The sequence below is a fragment of the Micromesistius poutassou genome (assembly GCF_964030765.1).
Source record: "Micromesistius poutassou genome assembly, chromosome: 12".
NCBI lineage: Eukaryota > Metazoa > Chordata > Actinopteri > Gadiformes > Gadidae > Micromesistius > Micromesistius poutassou.
In genome coordinates, this window is record NC_140282.1 from 7,110,459 (window position 1) to 7,126,070 (window position 15,612).

Sequence of the window (15,612 nt, forward strand, 5' to 3'; positions counted from 1 at the left end):
GAATTTTTTTTTTGCCTGGCAACGGTCATTCATGCCAATTCATTCTCATCAACCATGGCCGAGATGTGTGTCTGTACCTGTTGTGGAAGAGGGAGAGCCCGTCGTTTATGGGTTAATAATATAATCCGGAGGCGCACACCGCTTTGTGCCGTGATATTATATATATCGTATATATTATATGATATAGATATTTATATATTATACGTAGATATAGAGCGGGAGTCGCAAACGGCAACAATCACTTTCTCCTCCAAGCTGCGGTTCACTGAACGGTTGAACGGTGATTGGCTGTTTTACGTTACTTCACCCAGGGAGTGAACTGATTGGCTGTTACGTGACATCACCCAGGGAGTGAACGCTGATTGGCTGTTTTACGTTACTTCACCCACGTTACCCACAGGGAGTGAACGCTGATTGGCTGTTTCAACGCGAATGCCGCGAAGAAGTTGAAATATTTTAACTTTATTCGCGGGGCGAATTATTCGCGGCGCGAATCCACGTGAACGCGCTCGCCGTTCACGTGGAAAAATTTCGCGCTGTCAATCAAATCTTGTCGCGCGTATCGGCGAAAAAAAAATTCGCCCGATTCGCGTCTCCACGTTCACTTAACATTGAAACGTGTCGCGGGGCGAAGTGCGGTGTGAACACACCTTTAGGGGTAGGGGTTGTGTTAGGGGTAGGGGTAGTGTTAGGGGTAGGGGTAGGGGTAGTGTTACTGTGTGTTCACACCGCACTTGTCCCCGCGACACGTTTCAATGCAAAGTGAACGTAGAGACGTGTATCGGGCGAATTTTTTTGTCGCCGAAACCCGCGACAAGATTTGATTGACAGCGCGACATTTTTCCACGTGAACGGCGAGCGCGTTCACTTGGATTTGCAGCGCGACAAATTTGCTGAAGTTGAAATATTTCAACTTTTCTGCGGCATTCGCGTGAGACAGCCAATCAGCGTTCACTCCCTGTGGGTAACGTGGGTGAAGTAACGTAAAACAGCCAATCACCGTTCAACCGGCTGGGCCATCCGTTCCCTGCACTCCGCAGTGAACCGCAGCTTGGAGGAGAAAGTGATTGTTGCCGTTTGCGACTCCCGGAGCTCTATTATATTTTATATATTATATATTTTATATATTATATTATACTATTATATATATATATATATATATATATATATATATATATATATATATATATAATATAAACATATATATAATATCACGGCCCAAAGCGGTGTGCGCCTCCGGATTATATTATTAACCCATAAACGACGGGCATTCCGACGTCTCTCCCTCTTCCACAACAGGTAGAGACATGCAATGGTGGTTATCTCGGCCATGGTTGATGAGAATGAATTGGTATAAAGCACCGTTGGCGGGCAAAAGATGTTGTCAGACAAAATTCGCTGCGCGACAAGTTCGCCTGACATAACTGCACACATAACTGCACAGCGACAGATTTAGATTTGTCGCGCAGCAGCATTCGCCTGCTCGCACGAACAGGCGAAACGTGTGTCTTTTGGTGTGAATGCACAGTTAGGGGTAGTGTTAGGGGTAGGGGTAGGGGTAGGGGTAGTGTTAGGGGTAGGGGTAGGGGTAGTGTTAGGGGTAGGGGTAGGGGTAGGGTTAGGGGTAGGGGTAGGGGTAAGGTTGGGGTAGGGTTAGGGGTAGGGGTAGGGGTAAGGTTAGGGGTAGGGTTAGGGTTAGAGGGTTAGGGTTAGGGTTAGGGTTGGGTAAATGTTGTCTCACTAAGATTCTCCAAGAGAGGAAGGTATCTGAGGAGAGCAGCCGTGTTCTCATGTGGAAGGTGGCGGAGAGAGGTGGCTTCACCGTCTTATCCTCCTCAAAGACCCAGGCCTGTCTCTGAGCTGGTGTGTGTTCTATGTGTGTCAGTGTGTTTCTCTGTGTTTGTGTATATGTGTGTGTGTGTGTGTGGGTGTGTGTGTGTGTGTGTGTGTGTGTGTCTGTGTGTGTGTGTGTGTGTGTGTATCTGTGTGTGTGTGTGTGTGTGTGTGTGTGTGTGTGTGGGTGTGTATGTGTGTCTGTGTGTGTGCGTGTGTGTGTGTGTGTCTCTGTGGGTGTGTATGTGTGTCTGTGTGTGTGTGTGTGTGTCTGTGTGGGTGTGTATGTGTGTGTGTGTGTGTGTGTGTGTGTAACACTCGGGCGGAGAACCAAAGGGCAGAGTGTCTCCATCTCCTTCTGCTCTGCGAGGTTCGACTCCTTCACTGCTTAAGATCAGACATGCAATCACAGGAGAGGGGGAGAGGGGGGGGGCGGGGGAGAGGGGGGAACCGGACAGCCTTCAGAGCCCACTGCCCGCTGTGTCTGCAGTGAACACCACCTCCTCTCTGAGGCAGTCTGAGCTACCATCAGACCAGTAAACACTGATCATTAACACCGTCTGAAATCCAATTCAAGGAATCTGTACCAAGGAAAACACGGTGGAGAGAACACAATAATGTGAACCCGTGGCTCCTGAGTGGTCAGCAGAGGGCCTGGGGACGGCCACAGAGACGCAGAGTCAACACTGAGCCCAGGGATGTTTGAACGCTGCGTGCTTCAACCATCTGCTCTCTCCTCTCCTCCTGTCTCCTTCCTTTTATCTTCCTCTTCCTCCTGTCTCTCTCTTTATTACAGACAAGCAGGAACACACACACGTACGCACACACACACACACACGCACACACACACATACACATACACACAGTCTGGCTTCTCCCTTCTCTCTCTTTATTACACAAAGTCAGTAAGGCACACACACACATATTTCTCTCTCATTGTATTACACACAGGCACACACACACAGTCTCAATGCTCTTTATAACACACATGCACATGAATGTGCGCACACACACACGCGAGCACATCCACTTTCTTCAAGAGCGTCCTCCTTGGGGAGGAACCAGTGAACCGGTACTAATTCCGCCGCCTGTGTGCCCAATAATCCGATGTGTTCTTCTGGGAGCAGAGAGGACACAGAGCAGGAAGAACCAACACTCTAACGCTGACTGTACCCACGGCCTGCTGCTCACTGCTGCCACATCTGCTCCACACTGCACAGTGTGGTGTACACGGCGTCGGGGTCCAGGTCCAGGTCCAGGTCCTGGTCCTGGTCCAGGTCCTGGTCCTGGTCAGCCTGAGGTGGTCTGAAGTACTCGTTAAGAGGTCTGCAGTACACATTAAGAGGTCTGCAGTACACATTAAGGGTGCTGCTTTGCTCACTTCCATCAGAGATATTTCTTCATGACGCCTTTTTAAATTTCCAGCGGTGTGACTTCTGAATATGTCACAGTTTGAAAATGAGGGCTTGGCTTTGAATTCCTGGATGGCACTAATTATGACACCGGCAATTAGCATGATGACTCTGTGATGATTATTCTCATTATTGCGCCCTCATCAGACGCTGTCAATCATAGCTCTGCCCAATCTTTCATGAATTCTGCAACATATTCCAGAATGAATCACTGAGCAGTGGCAGAATATGAACCTGCATTTCTCTGCATGTAAAATGGTTTATTGGTAGAAGAATAAGGATGGCCCTTAACGTGGTACTTAATATCTAAAGTGATTTGGTTTAAAGTAAACAGCCCGAGTGTGTGTTGGTAACTTAACATCATGGATGTTTCCTTGCTTCATGATTAAGAAGCTCTCTAACTGCCTTTTAAAACCTAGCATGTGCAAAGAAACAGTCATATCTTTGTTCATGTTAACAAAATGCTGGATGATGTCATGCCATAATCCTGCCGAAATTGTTGGTTTTAAACAGGAAGTAGAAAAATGGAAAGATGGGATGTTGTGGGATTCTGACCCAGGAATGGGTGGGTCTGTTTTTGGAGTCCTCTTCAGCTAGCTAGCTAGCGGAGGAATAGCCCCGGTGTAGAGATGATCATCTGACCGCACGTCTACTGCGTAAAGTATGTAGAAGAACACATTCTGAGTTTAAATAATTATCCTAAAGCGTGTGAAGGGACATGATGACAGGGCTGGTAAAATCCCGTTTTCATGTGACAGTTTATAAAACACAGCATGTAAATGTCCATGTAATTAATTGGCCATCTGTTTGGACATTTCCAGGCCATCATGTTTCAGGATGGATCTCAATCTGCTGGATGCTATAGCACCTGGATTCTTGGACGATTAATGTTATCCTGTCAAATGCTACGATTATTAAGAATCCACAACATTTCTGTGTTTGTGTCTGTGTTCTGTGTCTGTGTTTCGAAATTAGTAAAGATTTTTATTTTATTTGTATTTCAAAATAACAAATGATGATAATAAATAATAGACTAACCCAACCAGTGGAAAGGAGGTTCCTTGGCTGACCTTGTTTCAGATTGGAGGACTCGTTACATTAATCACCATTAAGAGCCTCCATTCACCTAATGACACGGGAGGCGTCCACAAGACAACGCTCACAGTGGGACATGTTAAAGATAAAACAAGGTATGAAATATCTCTACACCACCGTGCTACCTTTGGGTTATTAAGTAAAATATAACCCATATTTTATGGAGATTCTTGGAGATTTTTTATAAATGACCAACATTAATGTGTTCAAACACGTACACTTTATTTACCTCTAGAGAAGGTCATATGTTCTTACGCAGTTTGTTGTTTGTGAACAAGAGAATGTGGACTCTAAAAGGTTGAATCCTAATAACCCATGGAAGACATTGTTGTTACTAATCATCAACAGGGACAAGCTGGGAAACATGTTAGGATCAGGGACACAATGTTCTACATGACGTTTCCCTATAAAGCAATAATTATATTTCAGTCTATGGATTTGAAGAAGCCCGGGGAGATCTCCTCCTCTCTCTATAAACCACAGTGTTCCTCGTTGTTCCTCGTTCCTCATTGTTCCTCGTTGTTCCTCACTGTTCCTCGTTCTCCCTCGTTGTTCCTCGTTGTTCCTCACTGTTCCTCACTGTTCCTCGTTGTTCCTTGTTGTTCCTCGTTCCTTGTTGTTCCTCATTGTTCCTCGTTGTTCCTTGTTGTTCCTCATTGTTCCTCATTGTTCCTCTTTGTTCCTCTTTGTTCCTCACTGTTCCTTGTTGTTCCTCGCTGTTCCTCCTTCTTCCTCATTGTTCCTCACTGTTCCTCCTTCTTCCTCATTCTTCCTTGTTGTTCCTCGCTGTTCCTCACTGTTCCTCCTTCTTCCTCGTTGTTCCTCACAGGTCCTGCTGAGGCTCGGATCAGATAGCGATGATTAATGACCCGGATTAGAACCCAGAGCCTTCCTGGTGGTCTGAGCCCACTTCTATACGCTCTCCATCTGATTAGAGGAGATTATGGAATTGTTTGTGAGGAAGCAGGACCCAGATGATGGTAGATGGTAGATATTAAAACAGGGAGAGGTCATGAATGGATTGTTCCCGCTCCCGTTCCTCTCCGTTCCCACTGCTCCCCGCGTGGAGGTTGGGTTCCATGTGTGGAGCCTGCAAGAAGATGAAGAAGGGAAGAAGATGAAGGGAGGCCGTCATCATCCTCCTGATGATGAAGGAGGCACATCCAACTGACCCACCACATCTTGGGGACCTCATGACCAGAAAGCCTGGTGTGAGACTGCGTCAGAACGAACCCCACATCACCTGGTGGGGTGCATTCCTGAGCCCCTAAATGCTCTGACTGAGGGACACAGGGCAAGGAGGAGGTCCGTCCAGCGCCTCACGTCCGCAACAGACCGACTACGACGTTGGGCAGAGACTCCGTTCATGTCATGAAGCATTAGACTTTCACTTCAACAACACCCTGCGTGGTTCCACAGTGTGACGACGAATCACAAGGTTTGAGTCCCATTGAATCCAACGCTCAGCGGCAGATGAGATAAGTGGCTAAAGAGAGCCGTTCTCAGGCCCAATGAGATGAGATAGTGTGTAGGACATTCTAGAGGAGGGCGCTAATTAAAATGACTTTGATAAAGGGGAGAATAATACATATATGACTCCAAGAGATACTTCATATTACAGATGTTTTATTCATTAGTGTAATCTTAACCAAAATATTATGTAGTTTTTCTCCCTCTAATATGCCACTATATATCCCGTGCCAATAGGATACTTTTATAATGTTGTTTCATTGTATTCAATTCATTAAATAGAAGTTAGAAGTCAGGGGCCGAATTCACAAAGCTTTTTATCTTACCGCTAGGAGTGCTCCTAACTCACGCTAAAACATTTTACGTAGGAGTTTTTTCTTTAAAGTTATTCACAAAGCCGCTGAGACCTACTCATACTAAGGATAAATCACTAAGAGTGAACTAAGAGTAACGCCCCCTAACGCCCCCTTACGTCGATTCTCGTGCAATTCTCGCTTTTGAAGTGGTCAGTACGGTGATTGGCTGTTCAGTATGGCAAGCCAATTTGACATAAATTCGCTAGACTGGATATGTGTTGCAGATATCTGCAATTCAGTTTCGCCTAGTCAAAAAGAACATTTTGGATATCCGCAACTACATTCCTCCTATCCACAATTGTCATTTCAGATATCCACAAAGACATTCCTCCTAGGAGAAATGACGTCTTTTTTGCCATTCATGTCTATGGGGTTTCTCATTACAGATATCTACAATTCAATTGCGGATATCCACTATGTGAATTACGGATATCTGCAACTGAATTGTAGATATCTGTAATTCCAGTTTGAGATATCTACAATTTGATTCTGACTAGTCATAATTCAAGTTCAAGATATCTTTAATTCACCTCAATTCAAGATATCTACATGTCCCTTTTCAGATATCTTAAATGAAGTTTTGACTAGGCAAAATTAAGTTGTAGATATCTCTAACTGGAGTTATGACTAGTCAAAACGACGTTGTAGATATCTCAAACTGGAGTTAGGGATAGTCAGAATCAAATTGTAGATATCTCAAACTGGAATTACAGATATCTACAATTCAGTTGCAGATATCCGTAATTCACATAGTGGATATCCTCAATTGAATTGTAGATATCTGTAATGAGAAACCCCATAGACATGAATGGCAAAAAAGACGTCATTTCTCCTAGGAGGAATGTCTTTGTGGATATCTGAAATGACAATTGTGGATAGGAGGAATGTAGTTGTGGATATCCAAAATGTTCTTTTTGACTAGGCGAAACTGAATTGCAGATATCTTTATCTGTCGTTTCGACTAGTCACAATTACATTACAGATATCTTGAATGAAAATTCCAACTATTCAAAATGTAATTACGACTAGTCAGAAAGAAGTTGTTGATATCTACAATGTTAATTCCGGATAGTCAAACTTAGTTGATAAATGACAATTCGGCTTGCCATAGTTCAGTGCCAGCGGTCTCCGTGAAACTCATTCGCAACTTCCCACAAACGAGCCCACTAAATCAACGACAAATAAGGAAATAGCCTAGGCTACAAATTAAGTCCTATCAAACAGTTATGGACAGTGCAGTTAGCAGAATACAAGCAAGATGACAAGTTTGTGCAGACCACGATAATGACGTTGTATGTTAAAAAGAGAGCCAAAGCAAACAATAAAAATACGTAAATTGCATTATATCAAGGAAGTAATTAAAAGCACCCTGCAAACTATTATCCAATGAGCATATTTCCAGCACTTAAAGTTTGGGCGTAGCCAGAGATTGTAATTAAGGTGCGCCTGTGAGAGTTTGGGTGGCCTCAAGTTCAGTGATTTACCGGAACGCTGTTACGCCTCATACCCACTGTAAACGTCCGTCGACGGATCTCATTGACTTTACATGGGACGCTCCCGAAATGCATTGTGGGTCCGTCCGTCAAATCGGCTCAGTCTCTTGCGTCCAAAAGTTGAGAAAAGTTTAACTTTTCAGGCAGCGACGGATCCGTTGGCCAATCAGATCGCACGTTATACGCAGATCGTGTTTTACCCCATGCGTCGGACACGCCCACCCTCTTCCGTCGACGGACGTGTACAGTGTGTATGAGGCGTCGGAATAACTGCTGCAAGTGTCCAGTGGAAGCCAGGGTCCGGTGCGATCAATACAACCATCCTGAAAGCAGCCCTGGCTCTCCACTAAATCACTCCACGCTGTACATGGGGGAATGAAATGTATGGATATAATCGCGAAATCCAATAGGGGGGTTTCCTTCACAGCCCCGCTTCTGTGGTAGCGAATGCGTGGACCTAGACCGGTCACTACGCAGTCCTAGTGCAACACGCACCGCGCACCGCTCACCGCGCTCTGTCACATTTTGCTTTAAATCGAAAGAAATCGTTGTAATGAATTAATTCTGAAAATATTTAGGTGTGCCAGGACCACGCTTGGGTGTCCCAGGCACACCCATGCACACCCGTAGCTACGTCACTAAACACTTTAAATATCAGCCCATACCACCATTCAAGTCCTCCTATCATGATGAATGAAGGAGAAGACAACGTGAAACGCAAGCGAAAGCCCAACTGGTCCGACTCCCGAATCCTTACTGAGCAGATTATAAACTCAATACAATAAATTATCTTACAATAAATGATATAGTAGTAGATAGTAATCATAAGTAAGAGTAGTTATAGGCCTATTATTTTAACTTCAAACCATTTATTTTTATTTGAAATAAATAATGATGATTTAAGTGTTGTATTACTATTAATACATGAGACAAATAATGATGGGTTAAGTGATTTATTTATATATTAAATAATTAAAGGTACATTTGTAACATTGCCCCCGTGTGTTTTAACCATCACTGATGGTTGGGATATTCCTAAATCGTCATCATTGCAAAGTTGCATTTTCCCTGTTGCTAAATATCGGAGTGTTATTCACTAATTCCACAACAAGTTTGATACCCTCACGATTTTGCCTAAATCGTCTTATCAATTCACAGTCTTCCATTGTCTCCAAAACATTTCGTCTCGCAGCCATTTTCCGATTCTTTGTGAATAGGTCTTACTGAGTTAGGAGTCCTCTCGAGGACTTTTAAGCTCTCCTAGACTTAGGTGCTACTTTTAGGCCTAAAATACTTTGTGAATTGCTCTTAGTGAAAAAAGTTAGGAGTCCTAAATTTAAGACTGACATGCCCATTATTTTTAGGAGTTACTCCTAAATTCGCCACTTATGACCTACTTTTAGCCCTTCTAAATACGGCCCCAGGAGAAATAGGAACCAATGGCACTTTCCAATCTTGTTTACTGGTAGTGAAACGAGTTGACATGCACACTTTGGTATGTGTCCTGATTCCTTGTGACCTTTAGTGCTGTGGCCCACACTTCTTTCTTTCCCCCCAGGCTAGCATAACGACAGGCAGAACAGGCCGACCCTGCAAGTCCTGATGAAGCTTTAGCATCACATCGCCTCACAGAACAAGGAGACCCTAGCACACATTAGATACAGGCCTAGCTCATTACATTAGCATTACATCGCCTTACAGAACCAGAACCGAGACCCAAGCACACATTACATACAGGCCTAGCTCACACAGCTGTTCATGCTCACACTGGATGGGAATATACATACTACACATCGCCAACATTTTCAATGCGTATATATATATATATATATATATATATATATATATATATATATATATATATATATATATATCAGTTGCATTCAGCAGTGGCACACCGCCGCTGCTGGATTGTCAGCGCCACTTGCAAAAAAAAATAAAAATGTTTTTTTCATCTATTTTTTCTAAGGCTTATAGTCAAAGAAATAGCTGGAAATGAACATAAAAGTTGAACTTAGTGTGGCGACACAAGGAGGATTTACTAATTTGTAGATTAGTATCTTTTCTTTATTACCGACAACGCCACCTTGGGTTAGGGCCCAAGGACCCGTAGTAACTACAACGATTGTCACCTCTGATAAAAGGACACTCAGGTTCGTTCAATCAGAGAGGGCGGGAGACGGAGTTCACGGATAACATAAGACACTTTATTATAATAAACACAAGATAAATAGACAACAACAAAAAAAGATAAAAAGAAAAGTGAGCCCAACTGGGGAAGGAAGTGGGTACAAGCTGAGGCTTACCGGCTGGAGGAGGGGTCGACAGGGGGAAGGGATACCCAAAAAAAGAAACGGGAGAGCACCCCACTCACACGGCAAACGGGAAGTGCACACAAGCACACACACACACACCAGGGATCACCACCACCACCCAGGGGGACCACCGCCACCACCGTCGGCCTTCAGCTCTAAAACGAAAGAGGCACAGTTAGGAGGGCTCACCACTAACACAATACCAACATAACATAACAATAGCACACAACATAAACCAACTGATGAATAATCAATCAATAAACTAAAGAGTAATAAATTGCAGTAACCAGAAAATCAAAATAAAAGAAAACAAGAAAACCAAAGAGTCTCTAGCGGAGCTCGCAGCGGCCTAACTGAGCGGCAGCCACACACACACACACACACCGCACCACGCACAGCAAGAGCGGGAAACAGGGTCAGCAACAGGAGGCAAGCCGACTAGGGACAGCCGACGGGACCCCTAACCAAGCGAGGGAAGCGGCGGCGAAGCAGCAGCAGCGGCAGGGTAGCGCAGCAGCAACAGCGGCAGGGTAGCGAAGCAGCAACAGCAGGGTAGCGAAGCAGCAGCAGAGCGAAGCAGCAGCAGCAGCGTAGCGAAGCAGCAGCAGAGCGAAGCAGCAGCAGCAGCGTAGCGAAGCAGCAGCAGAGCGAAGCAGCAGCAGCAGCGTAGCGAAGCAGCAGCAGTAGGGTAGTGTAGCAATAACAGTAACAGGGACTAATTAGCCATAATTACTCGGCTCTCGGACTTAACGTTTGTAGCTCCGGTTCTCAGTCCGGTGAATGCGTCCCTGCTAAAGAGGGAGAGGGGTGAAGAGGGTCGGTGTAGCAGGGGGGGGACAGCCACCACACACCATGCGACCAGCAGATCTGGGGAGAGGAGCGGAAAGGGAGCTTAGCACCTGGCTAACAGCAATTAACAACGAAAAGCTCACCATGACTCACTCTAAGCTCCGGTCAGCGGCGGTAAACGACCAATATATTGCCCCGATCGCGGTGAGGACGTCGGATCTGTGCCCTGAGGTGAGCGGCGAGAGCAACGACCCGGAAGTGGGCGGGCCGAAGAAGCGAGAGGTCAGGAGGAGAGGCACGGCCTCCTTTTATCCCCCCGGCATAACCAATGATTGGCAAATAAGCCAGAGAGGGCGTGGTGAAACCGAAGCTTGGTTTAAATAGCAGTGGTGCCTCATACCACTACATTAGTTTCTGCCAAGTTCAAGGCACATTTGCACAATGATCTGGTCTCAGCAGATACCGTGACTCTGTTGGTTGTTATGTCATATTTGGAAGCTCAATCTGTAAATTTTTCCCCAAAAAATATCACCAGAATTAACCATTTAAAGGGTTATTTTTCTAAATTTTCTTACAGGGGGGCATGCCCCTGGACCCCCCTAGCGTTGCTAGGTTACCAACTCACAGCACCACTGCTACAAAAAAATCTAGGGGAAACACTGTATATATATATATATATATATATATATATATATATATATATTCATTTTCTCTTCATGCATCTCTGTGTAAATCGGTTTCTGAACAGTCCCTGCGTTAATTCAAATCATAAATAGCTGCCACCCATCTGAGGCAGCAGATCTGTTAGTTTACGATGGACCCGCTCAACAGATCCCTGGAGTGCAGCAGCAATCTGAGGCTCATCACCAACAGAGCAGTCCCTCACAGCGGGGGGTCCGTGTTACCCTGCTGACATAAAGCCCTTCTGCAGCTGCTCAATCATTTACAGAATGAATACACAGAAACACAAAGGTTTGTGTGTGGGTCTCATGCCTTTGTTCCGTATATATGGGTGATTAATATTGATACCTGTTAGTTACTTCCACTCCTGTATGCGTCATTCTGTTCTTCCTCAGTTCAGAAGTGTGTTTTCCGATGTACACTCCCTACAACACACCAAACACTGAATACACTGGAGTCCTCTTTGTGAACACGTCAGGCATCTTCCATCACGCACGCGATGCAGGAGATAAAATGCTACTAGTTATGATGATGACAATGGTGATGATGATGAAAATACTAACAATAGTAACGCTATTGACAATAACATTGACAATATTACCCACAACAATATTAATTATTCAATGGATAGATTATCACTAATAATGTAATAATAATAACAACAAAATAGCATTAATATTAGAATAGCACAAAATACATTTAAAGTGCTGAGCTGAAATATTATTATTATGAAATATTCCTTATTTATTCTCATCGTTATGAGGGAACTGAAGATGGAGGGCGGGGTTGTATTTCCAATGAATATCCCTGTGATATCAAATAAACCCTAACCCTAACCCTAACCATAACCCTAACCACTAACATCAGGAGCGCCACATCTGTCGTAGAACCTCTCACGTCAACAACGGCGGTTTGGTTTGCATTTGGATATTAGAACGTTATTAGAATGTTATTTTGGTAGAGTTTGGAATCTCAGTCTTCGGGAACTCTGGGACGCAGAGTGCTGGCTCCATTCTTCTTCTGTGTTGCTTCTGGCTCCGTCACATCAGCTGTTATCTAATCAGTTGGCCTTTGAAAAGGTCAGAGCAAACAAGGTCAAAGTTTAAATAATTTGAACTTTGAGGGCAAAAGACACTCACACGATTTGCAAGTTGTTGTGTGCCCGTGAGGCCACACGTTGACGCACCTAGCCCTAAGCCTCCCACTGCCCAATCAAGGGTAGGACATCTGCTATTAATCCGGACAATGAATGAACACTGTTGAATTACTGAACTGTTGTAACTAATGATCTGCTGTATCTGAAATGTTATATTACTGATCTGCTGTTTCAACAATAAGTGTACTGTCTACATCAAAGAAAAGCGGAACCATCATGACCATCTGTTCATAAAAAAGACTGCCATATGTGAGGCATCGAAATGCTGAAATATTGGAACTGCTGATCCGCGGTTTCGATGCTAAGTATACCAGTGGCCTCCGAAGAAAACGGGAACAATCGTGTACATCTGCTCATGGAAAAAAAACGGACTTTCAGTGACACTACCATATATGAACAGGACTTCCGAATGACACTACCATATATGAACAGGACTTCCGAATTGAGTGCGATCATCACGTGGAAAATACTGAGATATTGAATTGTTGAACTGCTGAGCTGCTGCGTCAGCAAAAATTGTACCAAAGGGCCCCAGAAGAAAAACAGGAACCTCCATGCCTCTCTGCCTCTGATTAAGACGGAATATAACTATATCATAACTACGCATGCGCCTGCCTTCGCACGCACAAGTCAGCTGGCGACTGGTATATATAGAGCGCACCCAGGACCCTCTCGGCAGCACTTCTTCTCCTGCCTTCTTTTACTCACTAACCCACGGGGTCTGATGGAGTCACTTGTTGACTCTATTGGACCCTGGTCACTGCTTCTTCCTCTCCTTCCCTTTCTCCCTCTACTTACTTAGAAAGGCAGCCTCTACAGAGATCTTCAACTTACTTAGAAAGGCAGCCTCTACGGAGATCTTCAACTTACTTAGAAAGGCAGCCTCTACGGAGATCTTTTTTGCTTATTGCAATTACCACTCTTTAGTTTATTCTTTTCCAGATTTACTGGGATAGCACCCGCGCAGATCCAAGCTGTGATACGGGATTATTTCTATTATATCTAATCTTACTTATATAGTTTATTGATAATTTGTATTGTTGATTGATAATTGATTGTATGGTTTATTGTATGGTTTATTGTAACACTGCTCGTGCAGTCTAATAGGCTCAATTTTTGACTCTAATAGATATGCAAAGACAGGAGCGTGTAGACCTCTTAATATAAACCGTAATGATGATTTAATGTTTTAGACTCTTTTTTAATGTAATCGTAATTTTCTGTAAACATTTTGTAAAACGGTATTATATATTAGACTCTAACCTCTTTCTCTTGACAATTCCTTTTCTCTGTCATAGTGTAAACGAGTTTATTGAATCTAAATAAAAATACCTGACTACGTTTTGTAGTAGGCGATTGAATCAGTTCTTCAGTAATTGATCCGGCTCCTCAGTAGGGGCCCGACCGACAGCTCGCAGCCCTCCCAGCCTCCGCACGATAGGTGAGTGGTGCATGACACAAACAAGGTTGATGGTGACTGGTCCGGAGTGAGGCAATATAAAGAGGTTCAGACTTGTTCCCCGCTTCGTGGCCCATAGGGACTGGGGTGGTAAGAGACGCCACAGAGTTCGATCGAAACGCGTATAGCCTAAATTTAGCTTAACCTCGTAGGGGCTTAAACGAGTGACCTGTGTTGGACACATAGACCAGAGTCTTCCTCCACCAAGCTTAGCCGAGGATCTCTAACACGTACAAAGAGGGCTAGCACAAGTTAAGCCCCGGGGCCGAAGAGAAACCAGTATAGGGTATCCCCCCTCCTAGGCGACGGCTCAGGAGAGGTCTTCCCACCTAGTGCAACTGAAGGTTCTCATATAGCCCTCATACTATAAAAACCCATTATAGGTTGGAACACTCGACAAAGTGCAAACACTCTCCCATAGAAAGACAATGAAGCAGAGCGGGTTAGGGTTAGGGCAAGGGCTATGCCACAGGGCTAACCCTAACCCTGCCCTGATCATGTGAGGGGGCTTAAGACTATGGCCCCTAGTTAGACGGTCTAAAACTCAGACGTGAAGCGCAAAGTCGAAATAGCTTTGTGGGCGGTTCTATGGCGCTGTTGCTATTATGACGGCGAGATAAATGAGCTTTGCGCCCGATGCAAATCTTTTGCGTGTGTTTAAACAGATGGGTGTGCACACACACGCGTGCCAAGCATCACCCGCATTCATTCATTCTTTTAAACACTCACTCGTGAAAGAAAACTATGTTTTCTCACAATCAAATATTCATCAATCCTGAAAGTTATGGGCTTGTACATGATGTATGTGCAGTGGTTGCAGATGCATTGATTTAAAAGTACAACTTACCTCTGTATCAGCTGTTAGACAAGATTTTTTATTTTGTTTTGGGAGGCTGAAATATACTTTGCTCGAGTTTATTATTGTTATTATTATTATTTAAACACATGGCATAGCCTACTCTACTGTGTCCATTCATGCAGCCCCTATGGATTTATATTTTTTCCACAATCCAAATGCTATTTCTATGCAGTTGCGAGATAGGGCCCTAAGACTCAATTAACAAACCCTATCTGTTAGTTTTCAATATAGCAGATATTGTGAAAATTGTGGAACAAATTCTTGGTAATAAAATGTGGCATGGATGTCATCAAGTTGGATCCTTACATGGAACGAGGCAAACAATGAGACACATATTTACCATTTAACATTGACATGCAGATGTATATTCATCCAAATTACACTTTCTTATATCATTCATATCTATTTTGTCTTTAATATCTCTATCTTGTTATTCTATTTCCATGCAGAGGGTGGAATTACAGCAGCCATTAGCATGGAGATGATATACAGATGTGTGCACTGTGACTGTGAGTATGGATCTATTTTAGTATAATCTGAATAGGGGCTAAATTTACAAATGAGACGCAGTTTACTGAGAAAAACGCTGTCAGATGGGCTCCTAACGACGTCTTTGGATGGCGGTCTTTACTTCAGAACGGTTCACCTACTGCGGTGAAGTGGAGAGCCTCTTTATATACACAGTCTCAGAGGG

At 44.0% G+C, this 15,612-nt stretch overlaps 1 long non-coding RNA gene across 1 annotated transcript; it reads right to left on the bottom strand.

Moving 5' to 3' along the window:
• Positions 1-4,534: 4,534 nt before the first annotated feature.
• On the bottom strand, positions 4,535-11,034 carry LOC311356018. The gene is made up of 3 exons (XR_014637567.1): positions 10,907-11,034; positions 9,966-10,129; positions 4,535-5,430 (listed from the first exon to the last, which is right to left on the bottom strand). It is a non-coding gene; the product is annotated as an uncharacterized lncRNA (long non-coding RNA).
• Between the last annotated feature and the right edge of the window lie 4,578 nt (positions 11,035-15,612).